The sequence below is a fragment of the Papaver somniferum genome, chromosome 5, assembly GCF_003573695.1.
Source record: "Papaver somniferum cultivar HN1 chromosome 5, ASM357369v1, whole genome shotgun sequence".
NCBI lineage: Eukaryota > Viridiplantae > Streptophyta > Magnoliopsida > Ranunculales > Papaveraceae > Papaver > Papaver somniferum.
In genome coordinates, this window is record NC_039362.1 from 25,437,755 (window position 1) to 25,455,685 (window position 17,931).

A 17,931-nucleotide genomic window follows, 5' to 3' on the forward strand; every position below is an offset into this window, starting at 1 on the left:
CCCCCGAGAATTCCTCAACGATGAAGAAGTGCAGAATGGTGGACCCGATGCCACGACAATGGCTAAGCTTGAACAACTTGAACAGATGGTTAAAAAATTGGCGAAAGTGATTAATGAAGCAAAGAAAACTCCTTTCACCCAAGAGCTAGAGAGGACTCCCTTTCCTCCGAAATGCACACTTCCTACATTTCCCTCCAGGTTTGACGGAACGGGCGATGCAGAAGAACACATCAGGATGTACAACATGTCGTTATCACAATGGAAGAACTATGACGTGGTCATGTGTAAATTTTTCCCGGCAATCCTGGAAGGTGAAGCAAAGAATTGGTTTTATACCTTACCTAACGAGTCCATATGCAATTACATAGCCTTAGTGGAAACATTTCTTGAAACCTATATGCATAACAATATCGCTCGACCAAGGATAAATAAGTTATTAACACTGGCACGAAGGTTCGGGGAACCTTTAAGGTCTTTGACAGATAGATGGAGAAAATTGTGCACCGATATCGGGAAGGTACCCGTCGACCAGCAGATCTTCAGGTTCGAAAATTCTCTAGGGAAATATGATCCCATCTGGATAGCCATGTACACTGAGAAGCCGCACACATTAAAGGAAATTAGAAAGATGCAGGAACATTACATCGCGTTGGAGGAGATACAAGAAGGAGCACAAGACATGGGGGGTCCAAGAATCCAGTACAGCAGCCGGGGGGACTCCTCAGGGGGATTCAAAGCGATCAGAAAAGAGGCCGATGGTACCACAACAAGTTTTGGGCAAGAAGGAATGGGTCGATAAAGGAAAAAGGCCTCGTCATGAGCCGAGAACTTACACACCTCTAAACGCGCCACTAGAAGAGATCCTTAAGGAAGTATAAAAGAGAAATGACATTAGGTACCCGAAGACTAGAGGAATACAATTTGACGAGACAAGGAACCACCCCGAGTTTTGCCATTACCATCAGTACCGTGGCCACTCGACCAACGACTTTCGGGAGGTAAAAGATATCGTTCAACATCTAATTAGGGATGGCTACTTGAGACACTTTGTTAAACAAACATCACCAGCACCCACCACACCCGATGTCCCAGTGCACCAAGTAAGAATCGATCGTGGAACCCAGTTCACCTGCAATACCATCTCACACTCGGCAACACAAAAGTTCGACTTAGGAACCGGTATCACATAAAGAATTCACAAGAGGGATCGGGTTGGGAAGGAGATCTTTAGCGTAGCAAAAACTTTACCTATGGAGCCCTGTATGATGCAGCCGATCACCTTCTTCGCTAAGGACGTCCCGATGAATGGGCAAGCACATGGAGATCCCCTAGTGATCACTTTACTCATTGAAGAGTGGGGAGTCAAAAGAATATTGATGTACAACGGGAGTTCAGTCGAGGTCCTCTTCTACGACACGTTCAAAAGAATGGAGCTATCTGATGATATTTTAATCCTCTCAACTTATCGAATCTACGGCTTCAATGGGACAGTGAGCGTACCAAAGGGGGAAGTCACTCTCAGAGTCTCCGATGGGGAGGGATACTTGGACACACTTACCACCTTCTGCATTGTGGACGTCGTATCACCTTATGAGGCGATCCTCGGCAGACCCTGGATCGCAAGCATAAAAGGGGTGGCATCGGCTTACCACCAAAGGTTAAGATTCCCTTCTCACCGGGGGTAGTAGAGGTGCTAGGTGACCCTCAGACCGCACGACGATGTATGCAGTTAGATATCCAGCAAAACGAGGAAAGGCGATCAAGGAAGCGCCGAGAAAAGAACAAAGCTAATGAGATTAAAGCGGGGGAAGAACTTGAGAGAGTAATCTCACAAGCGGTCACGGCCTATGAAGAAGGAGAGAAAGATATCTTGTAGCAATCAAAGGAGGCGACACCGTTCGCAGAGCCAAAGCCCAACTTGTGGCCCTAGAGTCTACCCGATAGATCAACTTAGGGACCGAGGAAGATCAAAAGCTAGTCAGAATCGGAACCTTGTTATCGGATGAGCAAACAGAGCAGCTGATAACTCTATTACGGGAACACATGGATGTGTTCGCCTGGGAAATGCACGACATGGAGGGAATTGACCCTGAGGTATGCTCACATCACCTAAGGATAGATCCTAATTTCAATCCGATCCGACAAAAGATGCGTCGAATCGCACCCGAGCTACAAGCAGCAGTAGAGGTCGAATTGAAGAAATTACAGGTGGCCGGAATCATTCGAAAGGCCCAATACCCGCAATGGATATCTAACATGGTAATAGTACCTAAAAGAAATGGAGGAGTCGGGATTTGCATCGACTTTAGAGATTTGAATAAGGCTTTCCCAAAGGACAACTTTCCTCTCCTCAGGATTGATCAGCTAGTGGAATCCATAGTTGGATACAAGGTGATAACACTAATGGACGGGTACTCGGGATACAATCAGATCCCTTTGGCTCCCGAGGACCAGGAACATACATATTTCTTCACACCTAGAGGGCTATATTGTTACACTAAGATGTCGTTCGTGTTGAGAAACGCTGGTGCCACTTATCAAAGGTTGGTGGAGGACATGTTTGAGGATAAAATTCACAACACCATCGAAGTCTACGTGGACGATATGCTAGTAAAGAGCAAGGAGGCATCCAACCACCTTTTGGGTCACATCGAGTAAGTTCCTGGGATACATAATCACTGATAAAGGTATACAAGCTTATCCCAATAAAATCAGGGTTGTCTTGGAAATGCCATCTCTGGTAACTATAAAGGATGTGTAGCGGTTAAACGGGAATTTGGCAGCATTAGGACGATTCATTTCACGGTCTTCGGACAAATGTAAAGATTTCTTTGGGACACTAAGGAAAGGAGAAAAATTCAAGTGGAGCGAGGAGTGTGAGGAAGCATTCCAAAAGATCAAGCAACATCTCGTGAGTCTGCCTGTGTTACAAAGACCTGAGCCTGATGAAGTGCTTACCCATATATCTTGGGGCGACTGGTTATGCCATAAGTGCGGTTTTAGTCAAAAACGTTGGAGGGGAAGAAAAAAATGTGTACTTCATAAGCAAGACCATGAACCCTGCAGAGAGGAACTACACCAGAATTGAGCAACTGATACTAGCTTTGGTATTTGCAACACAAAAATTGCGCATGTATTTCCAAACTCACAAGATCCGAGTACTTACAAAATCTTCCATAGAGTCAGTACTGGACAACGCATCAAGGTCGGGACGGATTTCTAAATGGAGTGCTCAAATTAAACAATTCGATATCTTCTATGAGATGATGACATCATTAAAGGCGCAAGCAGTGGCCGACTTTTTGGCAGATTTTCCTCTAGACGCTGAAGAGGAAATTGAGGATATCCCGGGAATGGAAGAAGATCGAGAAGATCCATACGACCTACTTGAAACATGGAGCCCGACACGGTGAGAGGTATTCGTAGACGGGTCGTCCAACAAAGAGGGGTCGGGTCTAGGGCTAGTCTTCACTACACCAAAGGGAAAGAAGATGGTTCACTCATTCAGGCTCGAGTTTAAGGAGACAAACAATGTCACTGAATATGAGGCCGTAATACATACCTTGCGGCTAATAGTATAAATGGGGATCCACGATGTAAGATTAACTAGCGACTCTCAGTTAGTCATTCGGCAGGTCAGCGGGCAGTACGCAATACATGACCCAGTATTACAGAAGTATTCGGAGCTCACCCAATTTTGCATCGGCCAGATACCAAACATCAAGTTCCGACACATCTGCAGAAAAGATAATCGACATTCGGACGCACTGGCATACATCGCCTCAATGCTAACAGACTCGAGTGTTGAAGGCTTCAGAATCATGAGGATCTTGATGCCATCTGTACCTGGGACAGTGGATACTAAAGCATATGTAGCTGTAACCACGGCCGATAAGTATGAAGCTGGCGATTGGCGCAAACATATCCACCAATATTTGGAGACGGGAGAATTACCCAAGGGACAACCCGAGATCAAAAATCAAAAGCAAAGCAGCATACGAATTACGAGACAATATCCTATATAGAAAATCCTACCTGGGGCCGCTATTGAGGTGTTTAAGCAAAGAGGAATGGCACTCGATCTTGAATGAGATAGATTATGGCGCCGCGGGAAATCACAGCTCGGGCCGGAGCCTGGCAACCCGAGCCAAGACCATGGGATATTTTGGCCCTACATGAACGAAGACGCAAAAATATGGCGTTAATTTGCGACGAGTGCAATAAGTTTGGCAAGAAGATACACGCACCTGCAGTAACCTTAAACTCATTAATTATCCCGTGGCCTTTCGCCAAATGGGGGATCGATATCGTGGGACCATTGCATGTCGGGTCGGGGCAGAGAAAGTATTTGATTGTGGCTACTGATTATTTCACCAAGTGGGTGGAAGCTGCACTACTGAGGAACATTCGGGACAAGGATGTGTTTTGTTTCATTTGGGAGCACATCATCTGTCGTTTCGGCGTACTGGCAGCAATCGTCTCGGAAAACGGGAAACAACTACAAGGCAAGAACATCGACCTGCTATTCAACAACTATAACATTCGAAAGAGTAAGGTAACGCCCATTTACCCACAAAGTAATTGGGCAGGCCGAGATCACAAACAAAACAATAGCAGACAATTTTAAAAAGAAGTTGGATGGAGAATACGACGAATGGTGTGAGGAGCTCTATAATGTTCTGTGGGCTTATAGAACTACCCGAAGGGAGGCTACCGGATTGTCGCCCTTTATGCTAACATATGAAACCGAGACCATCCATCCTACCGAAGCAATGATACCCACTACAAGTACTGGGGCGTGGAGGCGGAACATCTCGGCAGATCTAATTTTGGCCAAGCTTGATGACTTGGAAGAGACAAGAGAAATGACTCTCCAAAAAATGGAAAACTACCAAAGGCGACTGCAGCGTGAATACAATAAACGAGTCCGACCAAGAGAGTTCCAGCCAGGACAGTTGGTATTGAAGGAACTACCCAGTTATGAACGTGACAACAAGGGCGGGAAATTGACGGCAAAATGGGGCGGACCATACACTATTGTGGAAAAAGTGAGAGAAGGAGCGTACAAGATATTGAAACCAGATGGAACGGCATAACCTTGGCCATGGAACACTCAACACTTGAAGTTATATCACCCATGAGAGGTGTTCGAGCAGGTACGATATTCTGTCATCTATTTCCTTGAAAATTCATGTGGGGTAGGAAATATGACAATTGCGTCTAATGGTCATTCGTACTCGGGGCTACGACAGTGTGCAAGTGCCGAGGTGACTTACACTTGAATGGACATTCGTACTCGGAGAGATGGCAGTTTGCAAGTGCCGAGGTGTCTTACACTTGACGGGCTATTCGAACTCCGGGCAGTGGCAGTGTGCAAGTGCCGAGGTAGTCTAAGGGTCCTGGTGGTTGGAAAACAGTGACCGATTTTCGGGGAATGAGTACCAGAATATCGCAAGTGGCCGAAATCAGGGTCGATTATACAACATTGCTCCCATCGCAAGTGGCCGAAATCACTTGCCCAGGCTAGTTAATCGATAACTCCCTAGGGATATCGAGCCAGTAAAATTTAGGAATGACCGAATACCTTACCACTAGATCAAATTGACAGTGATGGGATACCTCAACCGGGACATGGCATTGGGCCCGATGACCCTCCCTGTTGAGTGTGTTCGACAGAAATGGAATTTACACTAACAAATTAAACATTTTAATGCAGGAAATAACAGACCTACCATAAACAAACAACAAGGTGTGATTGAAGTAACAGAAGCGAAAATGTCAAGAAACGATAAAACAACCGGTTGGCGACGCAACACCCCCATAAGATAGATGTTCGAAAAAATAAAGGTGTTCAAGCGGATTACGACCCAGTACAAGGGGCACAATAGTGGCACAACACTACAAAAGGTCCAACTATTCCTTACGCGGAACTGATCCTGAACCAGCTTTCTTGGCAGCTACGTCGGCCCGCTTCTTCTCGATAACCGCCTTCATGCCTTCCTTGACCTTTGTGACGATCTCGATCTTGAACTTGTCTTTCTCAGCAGCTAGATCAAAGGTCAGTTGGGTTGACGCAGCTTCCGCAGTTGAAACTTGCTCGAGCAACTGAGTTTCCTGAGTCTTCAGTCGAGCAACCTCCTCCTCCAAGGATTTCACCTTTCCTTGCTCAGATGCAAGTGCAAAGAATGAGTTAGTATCGGGACAACAACATCATAACAGTAAAAGAGACACAAGAACAATACAACATATGGAAGAACACCTTCCAATAATGGCAAAACTACCCTAACATTCTCCTCAGACTTAAGTAAACTACATTTCAGAGCTGAGATCTTCGCAGTCAACTCATTATAACGTTGCTCATTGAACTCATTGAACTCCAGTCAGTCTTCTGCCAATCATGTGCTATATGCAGGCCCGACAATTAAGCTTGAACCCATTCCAACTCTCGGGATACTTGGTTGAATCTCCGAAGCTTCTCATGTAATTCTTGGTTAGACTTCTCGGTGTCATCCTTCTCTTGCAAAATCCGCTTGTGATCAACATGCAAATCTCTGATTTGAAGTCGCAATCGTTTACACTGACTTTCCAAGTTATCATCTAATAATGTCTTATCGGCGGCAATACCCTGGACCCGAGAAAGGCTCTCCCGAATATTTTCTACCTCCTCGGGCACATACTGAAATCTCTCATAGCGGAGTAGCTCGGCTCGAAGATCCCCGATTTCGGCTTCCTGACGATCAATCTTATCATCCTTATTGACGATTCTTTGTTGGAGATTCGCAACATGACTTTACTCAATGTCTAACTTTCTCTTTAACATGCGATACTCCGAGGCAGCGACTGCATCTATACTAGACATCTCGGCTAGGAATACAATACTAAACTCAGGATATTGGCACTACACAATCAATCATATATATAACAGCTTAAAAGAAAGTACCTTTGGCCTCGGCTAACTGCGTCTCCAGTCCTCGGACTCGAATTTTTTCCTGCTGCAGCTGAGCACGAAGACTTTCCACTTCCGTCAACTGCTTCTGCCTAATAGCAGCCTCCAATAACCTTTGTTGGCAGCATGAGGACATTACACTTCACAAAATCAACAACCATTCTCTACCCGAAATACACAGTTTAATAAGGAAACTTACCATGAGGTTAAAAGTGTCCTTGAAACCGGCTTCGTAGAGGGGCACAACTTGGATCATCTCATCGACGGTCAAGGTGCTGAAATCAGGCGAAGTGAGAGCCCCTAACGAATTACACACTGGGCCCAAGATAGTGAAGAAGGTAGTCCCACCCGACCTCGGTGAAGGAAGAACAGGGGGCAGATTCTCCAGTGCATCATTCCCAGAGGCATCATTTTTCTCGACAACAGGTTCTTCCACCCGAAGACCCTTTCCATCGCCCTTCCCACCAGAAGACCCGTCTATTTGTTCTGCCTCCTCTCCACCGCCCGAGAGATCGACATCATCCTCAGTACCAAAAATATCTTCTTCTTCATCATCATCAGACATTACAAAGACAACGTCATCGGCGATGAAAATACCTTTACCGGCAGAGGATACAACAGGCTGCTGGGGCATGATCTTCCCTGGGGCAGACTCGTCACCCTTTGAATCTTTACCTTTCCCACCAGGCTTACCACCTACAATAGTAGACGAAATATTAGAAGGTTTCGGAGGCGACATCCTCAGGAAATGGGATAATGGAAGCCGATCCTCGAGATCCTCACCCTCTTTCGACGAAGCACCTACTACCTCTCCTTTATCATCTTTCGACCTCTGCACATGAGTCATCGTTAGATCTATTCAAGGCAACAAATACGGGAAAGTACATGTACTGTGATTAGAGAAGTATATTTGTTACCTTCCCCGCTTCTTCCTCGACTCCTGTGTTAGGACCCCTGTCCCTCTTTCGAAGATTGAGAACTCTAGGTTGGTTACTCTGAGACTTGGGCTGCAAAATACAAACAAGTCTGAACATTATTTTTCCTTTGTCACTAGAACTTCTTGTTGTAGGAGCTTTTTATCTACCATCGACATACTTCCACATACTCTTTCCTTTAAGAAAGCTCCTCATGAGGAATGACCAGTGATTGTAGTTTGTTCCATCAAACTGAACAGTGATAGGTTGAAAATCTTCTCTTGACATGATTACTATGTTTTTGAATGTAGGGTTTAAACTTTGAACTAGGTTATGATCAGGAGGCAAAGACTAATGTTTTTCTCTGGATTATATTGCAGCGGAAAATTGATTGTTAGATATTTCCTAGATCTGATGCCATGTTAAACATGAGCATAGATATTCTATAGTTGTCGTGAGATTAACTATGTGTATTCATTGATAGGCAAAGGGACTGCTTTATACAAACTTACAGAACTTGATAAGGCAAGAATAATGATACACCTAACAATATCTAGGATAAATACAGAAGGAAATATATATGCAGTTGCAACGGCATAACAAAACAATAATGCCAAGATCGTATAATATCTTGACCATATCTTAACAGATAGTTCTTCTTGATTGAAATGTTAAGAAATCATTGTCGTATTTATCTATTTTTTTGTTGATTTCGATATTTGAGTATTAGAAATCTGGTTTTACCCCTAACTGTTTTTCTTGATTGAAATCTTAAGATGTTTAGACATCAATTGGGAGTGAAAAAGCGGGGGTCTAACAACCACACCCAATATTTTGCATAGCAATCTGTATGGACAAACTCCAAGAGAATAAACTAGACAGTCAGACTCAATCAATGGAAATATATCCAAGAGTTCGTATCTCTGTTTCACAATGTAATCAACAAATCAAACAGATAGAAATCCGTGAGCCTGATTATTATGTGAATACCAAAGACCAATGTTCAAGTGTCAATCAATATAATCGACAACCAAAGGTTGGATTCACTAATTGATTGAACTACGCACAACCTGTGATATTTCAATTATATAAACAAATATAATGCGGAAAAGAAATAACACAGACACCAGAAATTTTGTTAACGAGGAAACTGCAAATGCAGAAAAACCCCGGGACCTAGTATAGATTTGAACAACACACTGTATTAATCCGCTACAGACACTAGCCTACTACCAAGCTAACTTCGGTCTGGAATGTAATTGAGACCTAATCAATCTCACACTGATAAAGGTACAGTGCCTTCCTTACGCCTCTTGAACCACGCCGGATTCTGCCACTTGATTCCCTTAGCTGATCTCACCCACAACTAAGAGTTGCTACGACCCAAAGTCGAAGACTTGATAAACAAATCTGTATCACACATAAAAGTCTATTGAATAGATAAATCCGTCTCCCACAGATATACCTATGAGTTTTGTTCCGTCTTCTGGTAAATCAAGGTGAACAGGAACCAATTGATAATCCAGACTTATATTCTCGAAGAACAACCTAGTATTATCAATCACCTCACAATAATCTTAATCGATTAATGAAACAAGATAACCGATTAACGAAACAAGATTATTGTGGAATCACAAACGATGAGACGAAGATTTTTGTGACTACTCTTCAATCTTGCCTACCGGAGAATAAATCTCGAGAAAATCTTAAAGAAGATAGTACTCAACACAATAGAAAACATCAAGATCAGAACACGCAACTACAGAGAAATAGTTGGGTCTGGCTTCATTATCCCAATGAAGTCTTCAAGTCGTTAACCTACAGGATTTCGTGAAAACCTAAGGTTAAAGGAGAATCGACTCTAGTCGCAACTAGTATCACACAGGAGGTGTGGGGATTAAGTTTCCTAGTTACTAGAGTTCTCCTTTATATAGTCTCCAAATCAGGGTTTGCAATCAATGCTACGTTGGTAATAAAGCATTTAATATTCACCGGTAGATGAAAACCTGATTAGATTCAAGCTAATATCTTTCAACCGTTATATCGAACTTAGCTTGTTATACACAAATGAAATGTACCAACATTTAGATAAAGGTAACCGTACATAAACGTGTACACTTAGTTGGTTCAATAATAGTTAGTCAATGGTTAGCCATATGAGCACTTTCATATCAACCTTATTCATCTTTATCATAACTAGTTCAAATGACTCAAATGAAACTAGTTAGAGAGTTATTCAATTGTTTATATTCTCATAGAAGTATAGAAAACACAATCGAAGCAAAATCGATTTGGATTCACTCGAATCATTTCATGAACATTATAGCCACGGTTTGCAAAAGATTGGATTCCTTATTATATAAATGTATTAGTTCATGAACAAACCGATTTTAGAACATAACCTATTTAAATATGCAAACGGGTACGCATACCTAAGTAGCCGGACTGAGTTTGGTTACGCCAGTACGCGTACGGGTACGCATACCATTTCACTCTCCAAACTCCAGCAGAAATTCACGGACTTGAACTGCCGCCAGTATGCGTACGGGTACGCATAATTAGTTCCCGTACTTCCAACAACCAACCAGTACGCGTACGGGTACGCATATCATGGTCCCGGTTTTGGACTTTACACACTATGTTTATATCCCGGTTTTATTTAAATCATGGTTACATGTTCCGGGTTTATATCCAATCATTGGTTACATGTTCTAAACTCTCATTTCAATCATTAAAACATTCTTGGAAGACGACAATAGCTGTCTCACACAAACTATTAGCTTCAAAGCAATTTTCAAGTGATCGAATGATCAATACGAAATATTCCGATTCTACATCAAACGATTGTCTCACACGAATCATGTAAGATGTTACAAGGCGATTTTCACATGATCATCTTTTGACTTTCGTCATGAATAAAAGATGAACTTGGTTAAAGCGAAAGCTTACAAACACATATTTCGAGAAATAGATAAGCGAGATAAACTCGACTCGCAATAACAAATGTGTATAATTGGAGTCTATATAGTAATACGACTTTTTGTCTCAAATAGGAGATAGAGTAGATAGAATTTTGAGCGATAGATGAGTTCAAGTCTCCACATACCTTTTGGTGACGAAGTTCCACAAGTTCCCTTGAGTAGTTCTTCGTCTTCATTCGATGAACGCCGTGAAGTCTAAAGTTAAACTACACTTCCTATCCTAATCGGCAACTAAACTTGACAAACAAGCTTGAGATAGTAACGCTTGCGAGTTCGACCGAGAAGTGCTCTAACAATCTCCCCCTTTGTCAATTTTATGACAAAACTATCAATATATATGGATTACAAAATAAATAAACTTTGTAGCTTCTCATCCAAATGCTTGATCTCCTTGGTTCTTCAACATTACTCGAAATCTTCGTCACTTCCAAGTACTCCAATGATTCTAAATGTGTTCAATTCAGCATCATAGTTGTTGAAGATCCGTATCTATAACAACGAGAAAATAATAGCTCTCAATCGTTGTTATACAATGTCATAGTATTGTTACACAGCATCAAAGTTCAATTGTATCACAACTCTGACAACAATACTATGGTGATATGTATCACTCCCCCTTAGTAAATACTTCATCTCACATGAAAACCGCTCCTCATTACATAATGATCCGTAAACCATATGTATTTATAGTGTGAACTTATACACATTAATTCTCCCCCCCTTGTCAATAGAAATTGGCAAAGGTACGAAAATTAGTGGGATCCTAATGAAATTTCCATAGAGATACTTCATGACCAAAAGACAAACACATATCAACTTTATTTAGATGCAATCATATATCCGAAGCTAAATGCATTCATCAAGGAGTTTATAAAGATACAAGATAACCTCTATAATATTCCACAACCGCACTCCCCACAAAGATATCACAATTAAGCACAAGTTCAAATAAGAACTCTCTCCCATAAATTGTCATCCCCAAAGGAACAACAAGAGCGACCTTACTTTAACAAGAAAAGAAGGATTTCTTTGGACATTAACAAATCACAAGAAATATGAATTTGTATCCAAAAAAACTCAATTAAATTAACCACAAGAGAACCTATGATTAATCTAATCATAAATGCTCAACATAATATTTGCATAGAGGCATATAATAGACTTAATCTTTGTAAACAAAAGTTCATCCTATCTTCCATCAATATTTGCATAATGACATAATAGGCTTAACTTTTGTTTGTCAAATTCATCTATACTTATTATGGACTTAACATATTTAGCAATTTAATTGAAGGATAAAATCATTCAAGGCTAAAATACCATTAAGGTATTTACAACTATTAAAAGATAACAGTTACTTAAGTCCAATATAAGAAATTTAACAGACAAATCAAGAAAAAGTATTGCAAGTAGAGAGATTAATCACTCATCTCATAATAATCCCTAGAAATTTCATAAAACTTCTCACTTAGTTCAGGATGAGCTGTCTCGGCATAATCCACCTGTTCTTTCAAAACCTCAACTTCTTGCTGAAGACGGATGAGTTCAGAGTTGGGTGTTGCAGGAGTTCTGAACATTTTTGCAATGCTTTTCATGGTCAAGACTTTTGGCCCTCCAAGATTGGTTCCAACAACAACAATACTAAATTAACTGCAAATCCTTCAGATTAGACAAGGAAAGCCAGGAGTCTTCTTCGAAATCTGTCTGACACTTATCTTCTAACGAATAATAAGGCCACAAAAGTCGATCTTACTACCTTCAATAACATAATAAACCAGTTCTGTAAGAGGTCTGGTCCATAATTGTCTGTCAATTGTAGGCATCAAGTTGGCCACTAGTAGCTTTCCAGCGACTTTGAGAAATAATGCAGCATCGTAAACATCAATCTTACCTTCACACCAGGAGACATCCTTTGCAAGAAGGAAGTTTGAGAGCGCATCTGGAGAAGGTCTCAAATGCTCAGGGGTGGTAATAGAAAATCACCATCACGAGACAAGTTCAGTAATTCAACAATAACTTGTCGATTCACAAGAAGAATTCTTCCTTCAACAATGGTTTTGAAAGTGTGGTTGACAATATCAGGCTCATGCAGGTTTGCATAAAACTGGGCAGTCAACTCAATGTAGGTTGTTCGCATGGGACGGTGAATAATTCCCCATTCATGATTTTCAAAGAACCTAGGAAGACCATCTACTCTAAGTTCAGAGGGTTTATAAATCCTTTCCATAATAGGTTTTTTTGTACTATATTTCACATAGTAATCACGAGCCTTAGTGTTAACGAACCTAATTCTCAGGCTTGGATCATCAAAGGTATCTTCACGATTTTGAGTACCCGAACTTTCACCACGACTAGGCCTCTTTATAGAACTCATAATGGAGAACTAATACACAAAGAAAGAGTTAAGAAACTTACTTGGTTCACTTGGAAAGAAACTCTACCCACCAAAAAAAATAGTACCTTTAGCTTAATTGTAGTTCTGAATTCATGAAGCAACCCACGAATACTGCAACATACTTAGCTGAATTCGTAAATCTGATGTGTTTTCAGCAAAAATAGGTCTTAAGAAATTTTATCTTTAAGATCCTGGATCGTGCATCTAAAGTCGAGGCACTACTTAAATAAAGAGACATATGATTCCAACAATTTAAAGGGAAGACAATGGCAATGATCTTTGCAAAGTCGTCAATGAGAACACGAGTTTTTTTGGAGACATGGTTCTTCTTGTTAGGTGGACATGCTATATATTTAGGACCAGATGATATCCAAATGGGTAAAAGAGAGGAAGCACGTTATGTTGCTCGTGTGCTTTCTGGCTAGAATGATATCATTATGGCTCGTTTATTTGCTTGTCAGGTATGACAGTAAGTTTTGCTTATCATTCTACTAGTAGTTGTTACATTTAGTGTTAATAGGATCTGTTGGGGTTGACTTGATGTTTCTAGATCCTGCATATTATGCCCTCTTCAAATTGGATATCCAGAGCTTGTAACTTTATTATCTTCAAGTAGTTGAGCATAAGTTAAGGAGATCTTGGATGTTCAAGACAGTTGTCAAGCTATATATTTTAAACTCAAGCATGACTTGGTGTAAATTTAATCTAAGTTTCTTCATTCAGAATTCAGTTTGTGTAAAATTTTGACTCAAGATTTCTCTAATTTGAACTAGCGGTAGAAATTACTGCTGGCAGTCACATATCTGTACTACCCATTGTTAAATTTTCATCCAAGCTGAAATTTTTTTGATAAGTTGCATGAGGAAACCTAGTTAAGGCTTTTTCCCCCTCTTAATACCCCTTTAAGTTTACCCTCCCCTACCAAGAATCGTGGCTTCGCCACTTCCACTGAGAGCAAGTTGAAATAGGGTAGGCTCCAAGCTTAGGAGATTTTTTTTGTATCCGCTATTCTGGTCATTGTTTGTTCTTTTCTTTTCTTTATGTACTTATGTTTCTTGTTCATTTAACACAACTTCATTAACAATACAGGACATTCTTGATTTAGGGAAATATGTACCAGTCATCAATGGCCTGACTGACTACAATCATCATGTTCAAACATGTTGGTCAGCTTGAAAGAACAAAGATAATTTAGTTCCTCTTTTGTTATTGAATAACACCTTCGCAAAGCGAACTAAATTCTCCTTAGTTCAAATATTCCTTCATGTATCACGGTTTTATTTTAGACTATGCTGATATTGCTCATTTATCAATGTGAACCACAGGTCGTGTATATAGAGGAGATGGTGGTTCATTTTCATTTTTTTTGTGCATGTCCTAAAGGATTTGAACCAGATGTAAAGACAGTCGAGAAGGCACAGAATGCTGGAATAAGCAAAGTTGAGGTGACCAATGATCCGGAAAAAAAAACTGATTTTTTTTTAGTGAAACTTTTGATTTTGTGTCAACAAAGCTGCACCCTTGAATGTAACTTCAATTTGGGTGTTTTTTTTTTTTTACATTCAACAGGTTATATTTTGTGAAGACGAGTCTCACATTTAATGGACACCTTATGGCAGAGAAGCTAGCCAAGTTTGATAGTTCACATTTAATGGACACCTTATGGTAGAGAAGCTAGCCAAGTTTGATAGTTCACATTTAAAGGACACCTTATGGCAGAGAGGCTAGCCAAGTTTGGTAGTTCACATTTAATGGACACCTTTTTGCTATGTTTTTTTCCCAGTGTAGAGAATTACCTATCTTGGTTGGTATTTTGCATAACATGTAACTAGTCGGTCTGGTTATGAGACCTTGCAATTGTTGTAGTAATTTTATTCAATTGGTTTCGTAAAGTTAATGGGACTTTCAGATGGTCACATTTAATGGACACCTTAAGGTTGTCACAGTGAGAAGGTTCCAATTTTGCCTTGAGAAAACTTATTAAATCTCCTCGATGGTGATCAAGAAACAAAGAGGGTACGGATAACATCAAAAGTATATCAGTAATTTCTAATTCATATCATAAAAAAATAAAATTTAATATATATGAGTAATTTCTAATTCATTTTCCAATTATGTTTTTCACGAAGAGGAAGGTGAAGAATAAAATAGGCGAGAGTAATAAAAGAAGAACAAAAATCATGGTGGGCCACGAAGGTACTGACCAAGAAATAGAAATAAACTATGAGGACATGCTTCTGATTTTATAACTATGCCACCGGAATAAACTAATTAAGGGAAAATATAAATAATCTTACAGTGGAGGATATAATCGAAAGGATCACACGTCGCTAGCTAACATTGGAAGTGAGGAGTAGCGGCTGACTCGGCTAAAGCTGGAAATGACTCATCGGCATTGATAAAAACATTTGAAGAAGTGACGACTGAGTCCCCGATGAATGAAGTATCATTAGGATTGTATACATTCGATGAAGTATTCTCCGGGTCGAAAAAGACACTTGAATTTGACCACAGGCGAGTTGAAATGTTACCGGCCTTGACGTAAACATCTGAAGTAGTGACCGACCCGTCGACGCTTTGAAAAAATCTAGAGAACTTTGCTGTTTAGTCCACTAAACCCGACCCGGGTTAATGGCTAGTCCAGCGGGAAAAAATATTTACTCGCTAGTCCAAAAAAGGTTTGAAAAAAGTAAAATTACTCCGCTAACCCTAACATATAATACTACATATGTTACTACATCAAGCAATATGTAGTTAAACCCTCTTTTATGCTCTCCATTAGCTTCACTACATACCAATATGTGTTATATTATGTATTGATACTACATATGTTACTACACATTAATATGTTATGTATTGATATTACATATGTATTATATTATGTATTGATACTATATATCAATATTGTTATGTATCGATACTACACATGTTACTACATATTAATATGTTATGCTACATATGTTACTACTAGTAACATATGTTACTAGTATAGTACTAGTAGTACTAGTTACTACTAGTATACTAGTATGTTACTACATATGTTACTACATACTACATATTAATATGTATTGATACTACATATGTTACTACATACTACATATTAATATGTATTGATACTATAACATATAACTTGATACTACATATGTTACTACATACTACATATTAATATGTATTGATACTATAACATATAACATATTAATATGTAGTATGTAGTAACATACTAGTATACTAGTAGTAACTAGTACTACTAGTACTATACTAGTAACATATGTAGTATAACATATTAATATGTAGTAACATGTGTAGTATCAATACATAACAATATTGATATGTAGTATCAATATATAATATAATACATATGTAGTACATATTAATATGTATTGATACTACATATGTTACTATAACATATAACATATTAATATGTAGTATGTAGTAACATATAACATATTAATATGTGTTGATACTACATATGTTACTACATACTAATTAGATCTGGAAGGGTGTTTTAAGCATTTAGAAAACACACTCTATAATCTCCACCAAATTTTTGGACTAGCGAGTAAATAATCTGGTCCAAAAACATGTTTTTGGACTAGGGAGTAAATTAGTTTCACGGGTGGACTAGTCATTAACTGGGTCATGAAAAACTGGATTAAATAGTAATTCCTACAAAAATCTATCATTGGGATACATTCGAAGTACCTGGAAGTGACATACATGGGGGATTTGTGTCAGCAACAGGTGTGGACCACGTAACAGAGCAACGCTGTGCCTGTGGCACTTCGGTTTGCATGCAAAAGACGGATGCCGGTGGTAAGTGGGGAAGCTGATGTTAGTAGAGTGGTATTGGTAAATACGAAACCTGGTGTTGGTAAAATTGCGGTGGTGGCAGTTCGGGAACCTGATATTGGTAAATTTGTGGTGGTGGCAGTTCATGAACCTCATATTGATAAAACGGTGCTGGGACCTTTGGTATGCTAACTGGATCGATGGCGAAGAAAAAGACCGGGCTGAACCGATACTTAAATTCGATACCAATGTCGATGGACTGGCATCCAACTCAGTTTCAGGCACTTTATCCAACTCAATTTCAGGCATAGCATGGGTATGACGACCTCCTTTATAAATTATTGTCAAAGTATCCGGTTGATCGGGTGATAGTTATACGGTTTTCTTAACCGTACAATTCTTGGTGGAGCATTTGTAATAGTATCTGTGAAAATTTAAATTACTTTCCAAGAACATTTTAAATCCTATTTTGTTCATGAAATTTTAAAACAAAATGAATCCATACCTTGGGTTGTTGGGGTTGTCTTTGGGAGGTTTTTTGCCATTGCATTTCCAACGATATCCATCCTCAAAAAAATTTAGTTTAAGACTCTTTGGATCATCATATGCTTTAGGACTTTTCAATTTCTAAAAAAATATGCTTTAGGACTTTTTAATTTGTAAAATAAAATTGAATGAGCATGCTATAAACAAAACAACAACTCGTAGTAAGTTGTAAGAAAGACTTACATTTTATCTTTTCACTTCTTGTTGCCATTCACAACATGGCAAGGTTGAAAAAGCTCATCAAAATCTTGACACTTTACGTATGGCTTTGGTGGTGTTCGGTGGTGAAATCGCTTAATCCCTAGAGAAGAAGGATATGGAATATCACTCATACCTTGATCTTCACCATAAGAAATTGAA

At 39.7% G+C, this 17,931-nt stretch overlaps 1 pseudogene; it reads left to right on the forward strand.

Annotated features, from left to right (window-relative positions):
- Window positions 1-12,705: 12,705 nt before the first annotated feature.
- On the forward strand, window positions 12,706-14,838 carry LOC113278876 (annotated as a pseudogene).
- The last annotated feature ends 3,093 nt before the right edge of the window (window positions 14,839-17,931 follow it).